The 11,220-nt window shown below is 56.9% G+C and overlaps 1 protein-coding gene and 1 long non-coding RNA gene across 10 annotated transcripts in view; one reads left to right on the plus strand and one right to left on the minus strand.

The window, feature by feature from the left end:
• The window catches only part of Foxp1 (forkhead box P1), a 616,519-nt gene that overhangs the window by 92,982 nt on the left and 512,317 nt on the right, over positions 1-11,220 (minus strand). The window lies entirely within an intron of this gene.
• Positions 10,625-11,220, plus strand: part of LOC125611725 — a 19,484-nt gene continuing 18,888 nt past the window's right edge. The window contains exon 1 of the long non-coding RNA XR_007341933.1: positions 10,625-10,845. This is a non-coding gene — a long non-coding RNA (uncharacterized LOC125611725). The remainder of the gene's footprint in view (positions 10,846-11,220) is intronic.

Genomic DNA, 11,220 nt, shown 5'->3' on the forward strand with positions numbered 1-11,220 from the left:
ACCCGCCGCCGCTCGCGCGGACACGGCACTGGCGGAGGCGGCGAGGCGAGCGGCGCTTCTCGAAACGGCCGCCGCCGCACAACTTCGCTTCACGTGGACGGCGCCGGCCCGGACTCCGCCGCCTCGCGGGGCCCGGCGCCACTTCCCCTCGGAGCGGCCGCGGCGAGGCCGGGCGCCGCTGCCCCGAGAGATGACCCTGCTGTCCCGTCCCCTCCCCAGCTGCCCGGCTGCAGCCACGGCCGGCCGAGAGGCTCCAGGCGCACGTCAAGGGGACAGTCGCCACTGGACAGGGTGGCTCTCCAGTGCCATCAGAAGCCCAGGGTGGTGGTTTGTTTTTTCTTTTTCTGTTTAAAAAGGCACCGGTGAGCCGGTTTTTGGCTCCAGGATGGGAGAAGGGTGCTGGGTTGGTGTAGCCGACCTGGGCCTCAGGGAACCACAGCTCCACTAACCAGCGTCAGACTAGGAACTTTCAGGCCTGTATCAAGACACGTGTGTCTGCAGTTCGCACACTCACTCACCCATATTTATAGATATCCAAACAGTACTTATATACACTCCAACTTACAGAAGAATGTTTATATTTTTATTATTTTTCTCAAGATGTTCAAGGAAGAGGAGCAGTGATAAATGATTACCTATTTTCCCTCAATTAAAAAAAAAAAAAAAGGTTTAAAAAGGACAGCAGAGCCTACCCAGTGATGGCAAGAGCTGAGTGTGTCTGGATTGGAGCACTCGCAGTGTACATGCGGGTTCCTACAAGCCAGAGAGCATGCTGATGGTATTGCCAATCCAGCAAATGCCTCAGCCTCCACAGGGTAAGTGCAGAGCAGAGACTCCCCCATTAATCTGGATGCAAAGGAGACAAAGTGGAGCAACTGGCCCTCCGTGCATGATCAGATGGGTACATGCAGGTCGATCCCCACCTTTGAGTGTTTTTCCTGTCACCTAACAAATTTATTAGTGGCATCTTTTCAGGTCATAAAAATGTGACTCCACCCTACCATGAATATTCAATACAGAACCAAATCCACTCTGTTGGGGGTGGGGGGACCTTAAATCTGCCAGAACATCCTGTCCCCTCCATCAAAAGTCCTCTTAAAGAGACAAGGTACTGCTGGGGTGGGGTGGGGGGGTTGCAGATCCCAAAGGAGGAAATAAAATATACGACGTTCTCTCCATCCAACGCACAGCGAAAAAGGGAAGTGGAACTGTGGCCATTTCGAAATACACAAGTGATTTTTTTTTTCCAGTATTAAAATCAATTTGAGTTTTAATGTCTGTGAACAAAATGAGGTGCCCTCTGAATATGCGAGTTGTTTGTTTTAAAGCTCCAGGTCTTCAGGAGGAGGCATCCATAAAACTCATATGTGCTTTAACAACTAGGGCTGGCTGCCCTGCAGGCCGCGTTGATCGTCTCCAGGAGCATCAAAACAAACAACAAACAAACAAGCAAACAAAAACACATTAAGGAGGCTCCTGACCCAGCTGTGCGGATGAGCCTCACCAAATAATTATAGAGTGATGCAAGGCAAGCGATTACTCAAGTATTAAATTGCATGGTGCTGTGGCTTCAAGCACCACGGGGCCCACAGGGCAGAGAAGGCCCGAGCTCTGCAGAGGCCCCATGGGGAGGTGGTGTTCCCAGGGCTGATGGTGAGGGTGAGGAGGGAGGGGACAAGATGGAGAGGGAAGTGGCTTAGCACACAAGCTCAGAAGCCACCTGGAGTCCAGTCCACCCTCCCTCCCAACAGACAGATGACACAGTGACTCAGAGACTACTTCTGGGCAAGAAAATGTACCATCAGCGAGAAACCCACACCCTCTGCACAGCCCCCACCCGCCACGTGGGTTAGCACTGGCCTCTGGGCGTCCCCACTGGGCCCTGTGTGCCTGCCCTGGGTCTGGGACTCAGTGAACACTGGGCGAAACGAATTCATCACGTTAAACCATGAGTGGCTTAGGAGACACACTTACTGCCATTTTTGTCCCCATCAGCTCCAATGCCAGGGCATTTTGTTAAGGTGAGACAGAAGGGAAAAAAAGCATTTGGATGGGGGGTGGGGGTTGTTGCGGGAAGTGTGCGAGAAGGTGTCGTGCCCTACCCTGAGTCGAAACTGCAATCCCGTTTTATAGAAGATGGCACTGGGGTTTAGAAAGGCAGAGTGGGTTTTTCCTCGGCTAAGAGTCAAGCAAACTCAGCACCACAGCCCACCACGGGAAGCAGGTTCTGGACAGTTAACAGGAAGAGAGGTCAATATTAAAGGAACACCTGGGTGAGGCGGGAGGCTCCTGTTTAAGGAAGAGTGAAGGAACACTAAATACCATACTTAAAAATATTTTTGATGCCCACATCCTAACACCCACAACAGACACAGTCTTGTTCAAACACCACATATTAAGAGACCTGTCAGTTGCTAAATGAGTCCATTGTGCGCCTGAGAAGAGATTACTGGGATCCCACCCCAACCCTAACCACCAAATAACACACCTGGGACTCCAGGCGCGGCGCGCCTTCGGCTCAGTCCTGAGCACGGGCCCTCCACGTGGAGGGCAGTGGGAGGCTTCATTGAGCTGGGGATGGAGATGAGAAGGTGGAGGAGAAGCCACCTCTCACAGGACACTGCTTCACGTGACGGACAGGGCCCAGGGAGCCCTGAGCACGGCCACGGGCCCTGGCACAGGTGCTTCTCAGCTTCCGCTGAGGGCCTGCTGGGCCAGAGCTGCTTGGAGCCAACCGGAGAAAGCACAGGAAGATGGTGGGAGAATGCACAGCCCGAGGAGAGGCGAGGTGTAATTCAAGTTCTAAACAGACTCGCCGCGAACACCTGTTTCCTTTCCCGGTCCTGATTAGTTCAGTCGAGTACCCAGGAAATATTCCCGCATAACAGAACATAAGAGATTAGCCAGTTCTTTCTTTGCCCGTAGAATAGCTGGGGCCACAGAAGTACAGAGCTCAGGCCCTCGCAGAACAGTCAGTGCTGGAGGCTGGCCAAGGAGGCCCCCGGCCTGATTGTGCCTTCCAAGGGCAGCCCGTCAGAGTTACTGGACTGCCGCAGCAATGCCCCATTCCTGAGAGCTGGGCACTGCCTCCAAGGAACCGCCATCCCATCTTGATTTAAATGGCGCTTTTACTTGAAAATATAAATTAATACATCATCCATCTACAGGGAGCCGAGGCCGCTCCATATCGATGCTGTTTATGCCACACTATGTCGGTGTTGACAATGACGCTAATTATGTTGTTTTTCTTCTGTGCCTGCTAGTTTGGCCAAGGGAGAAGCCTGAGAGATCCCACTATTCCTCGGGAGTTTAAATTTCTCTTTATGACATCCTCCAAATTGCGGTTCACATCTTCATTTAGTGCCACATTTTATAATGCCAGTGTCTCTGGGTAATTTATATATCCACAGCATGACATGTCAACATTCCGGTAACTTATGAACATGATAGGTACATGAGCTACAGAAAACATTTACCAAAAAGAGAGAGAGAGAGAAGAGAAATGCCTCACTCTAAAACTAAAGACGTTCATAAAACATCGCAGGTAAACAAAACCACTCGCAGAAAATAAAACGGGCGACATCCTGTCCTGCCCCTCCTCTAATTGACAGTAATAAATGGTCCTCTCTCATTTATGGCAGAACTAGAATCCCTTGTCTTAACACGACGTGGAAATTTATTAGCGGACTGCTTCTGTCAGGAGGTTAGGACTGATGACGCTGATCTGTGCAAAGTCCTGGAAGAGGTGCATGTTGGGGCAGGAAGGCATTCACCAGGAAGCCCCTCTTCTTCAGACCCCGGGGAAGACACTGCACCTCCACCAAGGTGACCCATGCCTACCCCTCCCTCCTAAGGGCAGTAGTGCTTAGGTCCCACCTACACCACCAGCCAGAACTGGGCACTGAAAATTCGTCTCATTAAAAATATTTTTTTTGACATTTAATTACGTAGCAATTGCTGATTACCACAGAAAGGCAACTGAGCCCCTTTCCTCAGGAGCCAGGGCCTTTCTGGAGACTGGGGCGCAGCAGGCCTGAGGGGAGGCCCAGGAGCCTGCCCCATCTTGCCCTCCCAGCGCAGCGCGGCTCCGCCCCCTCCCTGACCCTGGGCTGACACACCCTCGTGTCAAAACCCTTCTGACGCCTGCCCTCTGCTGGTAAGCCTGCCAGGGCCGGGAAATCTCCGGCACCTCAACTTACTCTGAAAGCCAGGCAGAGGAAGGACGGGGCCTGGACTGCTCACTGGAATGTCCAAATTAAGATACTGAACCAAAGCCGGAGGAGGGTCCCCTGGTGAAATACGGCCCCTTTAATGAAAAAACGCCCTTCGGTGTAGTCTGTGGCCTGCTCGCTCACAGCCCGGAGCGCCAAATTCTATATTTCAGCTCCCTAGGAGCTGACCGGCCGCGGGCCATCCTGCCTTCCTCAGCTGGCGCTCCCTGGAGAGTCTGTGCATTCTCAATGAACACCCCCTTAGCAATAACGGGCCACTGTCCCCATTGCAGTGGTCCCCGAGGTTTTATGGCATAGCATGTTCAGCTGAGTGAAGTCCAGGTTTTCCTCTGGCACTCTGAAGACCTACAGCAGGGGCAGGGAGCACCGAAGACCTGCCTGTCCTTCCAGGGAGGGGAACAGCGAGGTGTGCAGCTGTTGGCTGGCGTGACTGGGGCGTGCTCCGGGGCCACCTCCTGCTCCCAGACCGCGTGGCCCTGCAGGCCAGGCTGGAGGCTGGAGGGAGGCTCAGGCACCAGGGCGGCGCGTCTCCACGCTGCTGTGCCAGGTTTAACAGAGCAAGTCCTGTCCCTGAGAGTGGGAAGCTCGAAGCCTAGACTCCAAACACACCTCCAAGACGGGAAGATCAAGTAAGCAGCTGCAATCTCTCGGCAGCCAGGAGCCCGCACTCCTGACTGAGCTTCAGATGTCGGGGGATGGATGCTCTGCGGAGAGCACCCCATTAGAACACCCCATCAACCGAGAATCAATCCGGCGCTGGGGAAGCCCGCGCAGGGCTGCGGAATCCCCGCCAAAGATAACTGTGCGGCACGGAGGGTCCGCTCCAAGGACATTTTCTGGGGCCCTATCTCTGCTCACAGCCGCTCAACTTGCCTTCCTTAGTAGTTACCAAGTGCACAAAATGCACGCAACCTAGTTTTAAAAGCAGTCATGCAAAAGTTCAACCATTTGTTCTTGCTTTCTAGAAAAAAATGAGGAGGTCAGCTTTGGGGGGTCGGGGGGTGGAAGTGGAGGACCAAGGAGAGGCTGTCGGGTGGGCAACCGGGACTGCACCCCCTCACCTTGAAGGCTCCTGTGGTGACCAAATAGTTCCACGCAGCAGACTTGTCCAACAGGCCAATCAAGAGACAGGAGGCCTCAGCATTCTGATAGGCCCTGGAGCGGTACAGGAGCCCTGGACAGGCTTAGGGCTCCGCCAGTGACTTGTCACGGATTATAGTGTGACTGCGCATGACTCACCTCCATTCCGAGCCTACGCTTTCCCCCAAAGAGAAAGATGCCAGAGAAATCGCCTATGGTGCCTTTGACAATAACCACCACCACTTCATTACTGTCTTCTTCCCCTGAGCTAGGGCACTTACATCAGAAAAGGACTCCTGTCCAGGTGTTTTCTATGTAAAGTGAAGACCCCATATCAAACGCACAGCAATATGACTAAAGAGCCCAAGCAGGACTCCAGAGCCCAGAACCACGACAAAACTGCGACAGTCGGCAGCAGATCAGGACCCCAGACAAAAACCGCCTCAGGAGCACCATCCCAAAGCCCCTGCTGGGATCCCCTCTGGAAAACAAGCCCCGTGGACCCCGCCTGCCGTCCCGACAGTCCCTCCTGCCAGGACTTGGCAAACTTCCTGAGCTGTCGGAGCTCTTCCTCCCCTGAAAGGACCCGACTTCCAAACGTGCTTGGTTCCCTCTGCTTGGGACCCCTGCCATCCCCAACCACCTCGGTGGTGCTCCTGTCCCTCACACCTGCTCCCCCCAGAACAGTCTCCGGACCCCTGGATGCCCCCAGAGCCACTGTGCTTCTGGGTGCTTCCGGCTGAAGGAGGGGTCAAGGCTTTAGGCGTCAGGTGGCCGAGGGGCGGCTCTTCCCTCCCAGGCTGGAGCCCAGCTGAGGTCTGGTGGAACAGCAAGGCCCCTTCTGAAGAAAAGCATCCCAAGAGTCCAGAGCCCAGCCTGCAGGCTGGCCAGTTATGCTTTATTATTTCACATGGCGTTTGGTCCCTCATGAGGAAGCCGGAAGCTCTCAGGTCACACAGAACTTCCCTCTCTTCAGACAAGTGGGCCATTGTGTCTGAACAACAGGAGGAATGTCTAATTGATCTTAATTAGATTCAGCCAGGTCCAGTTCTGAGATGGGTCAGGACACATCTAGGTGATGCCACAGCCCAGCAGGCCAGGCCTTAGGATCAGGGAGCCCTGCTCAGCTGTGCCCACACACCCTTGTCCCTCCAAGCCCCATCCCTCTGCACTCCCGGCCCCTTCTCCCTTCGACTTCAGGGTCTCGCCTGCGCCCCTCCCGCCTCGCCTGACCTCCCTGGCCGATGGCCAAGGTACAACCTTGGTGGGAACAAGGCCTCCCAGGTGGCCACGCCTGGCTTCTCGCTCTCTCCCCACACGCGCCCCACCCCTGAAACAGGAGTCCTGTTGGCTGCCCTGCTCGGGGATGGCCACCTGCAGTCTGCAGCACAGGGCTGTGGCTGGAGCCCAGTATCTGCCCCTCGCTGGCCAAGCGGGGAGTCGTGGAAGTTCACGCTGTCTGCACTCCCTGTCTGTAGAGCAGGGCCACTACCTGCCTCACGTGGAGGCACACGTCATGATTTTTGACGGCTGTCAGCTTTCAAATCACATTCCTTCACTCAGAAATACTGGTGTGAATCCTTGATCCAAGTGCCTGGCTGAGCAAGCCCTCGATGGTGGCAGCTGCTCGGGGACTGTCTGAGTGGCCTGGTTGGCAAATCAGAGAGCTAGGAAGTCACTCTTTCCTCTGGACCTCGGGCTCCTGCATTGGCCAGCCCACCTTCTGGTGACGGGAACTCAGGTGGCTTTAAGACCATGGCCCAGCAGGAGCAGAGGGTGGAGTGGAGCTGGGTCCTGGGACCTTGCACAGGGGTGGACAGAGGAAGGGCAAACCAGGGAAGGGCCAGGCCCGCGTGCAGGATGGCTGGGACACCAGCAAGGCCCGGGGAGGGGTGAGACAGGTATGCTGGCCCTGACACCTCTGGATCCCCTAAACCACCGAATAGGCAGCTGCTACGGTGGACAGACGTGTGAACTGAGGCTGTGAGAACCAATGTCACTGACCAACGTCTCACAGGCAGTAACAGGCACGGAGACTTGACTGACCCCCACGCGGGGCCTTTGTCCCTGATGCCAAGCGGGAGACCCAGGTGCGGTCGGACTGAGCCTGGAGAACAGAGAAGCTGCCTGTGGAAATGGAGGGGACCAGGTGTCCTCAACTGGTCGTCACGGACACAACCTGAGACACTCCAAGGCGAATTCTGTCGCCGATTGGCTTCTCTCACAGATGAGGGCGTGAGGGCCACCCTGGGCTGGCAGGACGAGGCGGTGAGAAGACTGGGTGGGCCTTCCTCAGGGTTGCCCGTCTCTGCTGCCAGAGAGACCTCCCTCACCTCCTCCAACACGTTCATGGGCACCAGGCAGCGGCCGGGTCATGGCCTGGACAGTGCCCAGGCCCTCCTGGCAACACCATCTCAGGAGGGACGCGAAACACCAGGCCCGGGATTCCCTTTGCTTTTGATCGTCAAGGCACACAGCTTAGCATGGCGGCCCTGGGGAGGGGCTGCCACGGGTCCTCGTGCTGGCCAGGCCTTCCCTGCCGCTCAGTGTCCTCATCTATGAAAAAACCAGCCCTGGCCGTCCACCCATAGGAGGCTTAGAGAGAGGAAGCAGCCAGCCCTGGCCATGCCGGGAGCTCTTGAACGCTCCCCGCATCGGTCGTGGTCACCACACAGGTCCCTTCTGGTGCCTCAGTGACGTTCTGGGAGCCAGGATGTGATGTCCCTCTCCAAGATCCACCTCTTGGTCAGTAAGTGACAGCCTGCACCGGCCCACCGGACGACTCTGGAGGACTCGTCTGGCCAGTGTCTACCAACTAACTGCACGTCAGACGAACTGGGGGACCTTTGCCTGTGACATTAACATATTGTCTTGTCTTATCTCATGGTGGGCTCTGTCTGCAGAAGGGAAAGCCTTTGTGGGGTCCCAGCTGGAGGCTCCAGGGGAGCTCAGCCTGTGCCCTCAGAGCGTCCAGTCCTGGTGGCCTGGTGGGCGGAGTGTGGGACCTCTCCAGGTTCCCGGCCTCCTCCTACCTGAAGGAACAGGCCTTTCAGGGCTCTCAGGCACATGGGGTGGCACCAGCTGCTATCATTTTTTTTCAGTTGTTGATGAACTTTTTTGTTTTTGTTTTGATTTTTTTGGGTTCTAGAAATCGAACTCAGGGGCACTTGACCACTGAGCCCCATCCCCAGCCCTATTTTGGATTTTATTTAGAGACAGGGTCTCACTGAGGTGCTTTGCGCCTCGCTGTTGCTGAGGCTGGCTTTGAACTCGTGGTCCTCCTGCCTCGGCCTCCCCATCCTCTGGGATGACGGCCTTTATTTTATTCATTTATTTTTAATACTGAGATTTGAACCCAGTGCCTCACACGTGTGAGGCCAGCGCTCTCCACTGAGCCCCAGCCCCAGAACCCCAGCTGTTACCTGGTTGCTCATTTATAGACACAGAACACAGAAGAGGGGGCTCCTTCTGGACCTAAGGGGAGGAGGGACCTTCTAGAATAAGGTGACGTCTGGGCTGAATATCGGAGGGGACTTGTCACGGGGGACTGCGATGGCCTGGCCTTTGAGGCACTTAAGATTCATGCCCGAGCTGCCTTCCCATGACAGCCCATCCCTCCTCTTCTCTTTCCCAGGGACAGTAGACCTGTCCCTCCTCACTCTCCCGTGCTGAACACGGCCTGTCCTCCTCCTGACTCACGGGCCCCTCCTCCCGGGTCACCGGGTGCCATCTTCACCGTTGCCCTGGCCTGAGCTCAGCCCTGCGTCCTCAGCACTCCAGGCAGAGGCTTGATCCAGTGGGCCTGAACGGGCCTTGAGAATGTTCTGGAAGGACAGTCTGCCTCCCCACAGGGATCGGAAATCACTGACATAAAACTAAGGAGACACGGGCAGCTGAGTAGAGCAGCAGACGGAGCTTGAGGGGACGTCACACCCGGGGCCACTTCCACGCCTCAGGGTTTCCTTGCAGACCCTGGTGAGCCCCAGGGCAGCAGCCGGGTGACACCATGGTTCACGTCTGCTGCCCTCCCCAACATGGCCGCCCTGGCCTGCGGGTCCAGCCTCACTGTCCTTAGGAGCTGAGCGGAGGGGTGGGTGAGAGCCCGGACCCTGCAGGACAGCGGCGTCTGAAGAGAAGGCCCCCCCATCGGGCAGACCACCCCAACCAAGGACCACCATACGCATGTCAGAGTGGCAGGGCCGCAGCGTCCTCCCGCCCCAGCGCAGTCACCTGGGACCACCTGCTGACCTTCGGACATTCACTCTCTGCGCCGGTCAGTTCAGCATTTCACCAGACAGCAAATGAGCCCCCAAGTGCCAGCCTCTCTGTACACCAGGGAGACTGACTGCCTCCCCAGGGGCTGAGGTGTCACTGAGCACCACTGTACAACATAGAGTGACCTCCCAAGCAAACGCCCTTCTGCATAGAGCATCAGTGACCAGTCCTTTGGAAGTTCAAATACAAAACAACTGCAGAGCCACGGCGGCTCAGATGAGACGCAGGTAAGCAGACTTCACCGCCGGGGTCAACCTGGACCATGCAGTCCCAAGGACAGCACCCACCAAGGAGACGGCCGGCCAGACGATGGGAAAACCACCGTCTTCCATCAGCCTTCCTGTCTCGTCCAATAACAAGAAGCCCGGGTGAGGGACAGGACAGGCAGGGGAGGCAGTTTCTGAGCGGCTGCCTGCCTGGGGCACCTGCACGGGTGTGAGCACTGGAGGGTCTCCTCTGCCCGCCGCTCTGCCCCCAGAGCTCCTCACTGACTCGCCCCAGGGAGGAGGCAGCCCCTGTTTGTGGCCCCTGAACATTCCCACCACGCGGTAGCAACCCTGACCCCTGGACACGACCCCCGCCTGCTTCACCACCTGGACTCGAGGAGCTACTGGCTCAGGCCCAGGCTCCTCCCAATGGAGGTCACCGCTGGGCCCTGCAGGACCTCTGTCTTTCCAACACACCCTACAGAGCCCTGACCTTTGCCCTTTCCCCCCAAGTACTAGATAGGTTCTGGCTTTTGTTTTGGGGGTGCTGGGGATGGAACCCGATTCTTGCACCTGCAAACAAGCGTGTCCCCCCCGGCCACCCAGGCCCTCGGTGTGGGTCTGTTTGAAGCTCACAGCCAGTACCTGATGGTGATCAGCGAGCTTCGCCCCTGACCACCTTTGAATGGACTGCCCAGCCACGAGCACGGCAGCCAGGCATCCTCTGTCCACATCAGAGCAGATGATGGCAGGGCCTTTAGCCCTCATTACTCTAAGGGCCAGTCCCAAGTCCTTGGTGGCCGCTAGCCCAGGTCCCCAGGGCTCCCTCCTGGCCTTCCCATCACCTCCCAGCTGTCAGGCCATCTGCCGGGCTGCAGCCGACCTCTCCACACGGTGGGTGACGTCCAGCGGTCCCACTTCACTCCCACCACAGCTGTCCACCTGGAGCCCCCGTCCCAGCCTGTCTCGGTTCTTCCTGTCACAGGTCACTCTTCCCCACCCTCACTCAACAGGTGCCATTTCCATCAAGGCTGAGTTCCGGAGACCACACGGTCAAACTATGCCATGTGGGTTCTCCGCGCCCGTGGGGGGCAGCCTCTCCCAACACCCCAACTCAGGGCTCCTGTGGCTTGAGAGCTACCACGTCCTGCTTCCCCACGGTGCCTGCTCCCGCAGTGGGGAGCAGAGAGGAGCCAGCCCTCAGCACCTGGTTCTTAGCAGGTGCGTCCCGTGAACGTCGTTGGGGTGCCCGAGTAAGTGGGCCTGCCCAGTCTCTGCCACACCCCGGAAAAGATGTCCTGGTCTGCGTTTCCTCAAGACCACAATCCTGAGCTTGATGCCTGTTACCTGGCCTCGCCAGGTTCTAGAGATGCCAGGGCAGTTGGCACGGCACGGGCAGGACGTGCCCTACTCCCCCCCCCCCCCCC

This window comes from Marmota marmota, unplaced genomic scaffold (genome assembly GCF_001458135.2).
Source record: "Marmota marmota marmota unplaced genomic scaffold, marMar, whole genome shotgun sequence".
NCBI classification, from domain to species: Eukaryota; Metazoa; Chordata; class Mammalia; order Rodentia; family Sciuridae; genus Marmota; species Marmota marmota.